Source organism: Mastomys coucha, unplaced genomic scaffold (assembly GCF_008632895.1).
Source record: "Mastomys coucha isolate ucsf_1 unplaced genomic scaffold, UCSF_Mcou_1 pScaffold13, whole genome shotgun sequence".
NCBI classification, from domain to species: domain Eukaryota; kingdom Metazoa; phylum Chordata; class Mammalia; order Rodentia; family Muridae; genus Mastomys; species Mastomys coucha.
This window is the reverse complement of record NW_022196895.1, coordinates 43390223-43390910: the sequence shown is the minus strand read 5'-3', so window position 1 is coordinate 43390910 and position 688 is coordinate 43390223. Positions and strand designations below refer to the sequence as shown.

General features: G+C 45.8%; 1 long non-coding RNA gene across 1 annotated transcript in view; it reads left to right on the top strand.

Annotated features, from left to right (window-relative positions):
- Positions 1-179, top strand: part of LOC116087632 — a 4409-nt gene extending 4230 nt beyond the window's left edge. The window contains exon 3 of the long non-coding RNA XR_004117525.1: positions 106-179. This is a non-coding gene — a long non-coding RNA (uncharacterized LOC116087632). The remainder of the gene's footprint in view (positions 1-105) is intronic.
- Positions 180-688: the final 509 nt, after the last annotated feature.

The following is a 688-nucleotide window of genomic DNA, read 5'->3' as shown; positions in this document are numbered from 1 at the left end:
CTCCTCTCCCTCTCTCTCTCTCTCTCCCTCCCTCTCTCTCTCTTTCTCTCTCCTCTCCTCCTCCTCTCCCTCCCTTCCTTCCTCCCTCCATCCCCCACATCTCAGGAAGGAAGCTAGTTGTGTGATGTGTAAGCAGCCTCTGGGCCATCTATGTGATGGGGAAACCAAAGCCTCCAGCCAATAGCCATCGTGGAACTACGGCCCGCCAACATGCACATGAGTGGGCATAGAAGTCGACAGAGAGGTTTGACTGACACCACACCAAGTCCAAACTTCCCTCATCTGTTGACTGGAGAGCATGTCTCTCTGACCTCACAGACTTGAGAAAAGACTGTGTACGCTTGAAACTTTGAGGGTCCCATGCTGAAGAAACAATTACCTCTCCTGTCCAACCAGTACACAAAGCAGTACACTTGAAGGCATGAGAGGGGCAGAGTGCAGACGAAATTACCAACGGTTTTACTCTACTTCAGCTTCAAACTCATCTTGTCTTACTCTATAAAAACACCACAAGTCTAAGCACCATATTTCTGAGGTATATTTATGTCACATTGAATTCTTGCATCGAATTCTTTGAATGTGAAATTCACATTTTCTATGAAGGGAAAGGCCATTGTTACTAGGTCAATGAGTGCTTCCTCAGAAACTGTTAACTTCTGCGACACGCTAAGTTAAAAAAAAAAAAAAA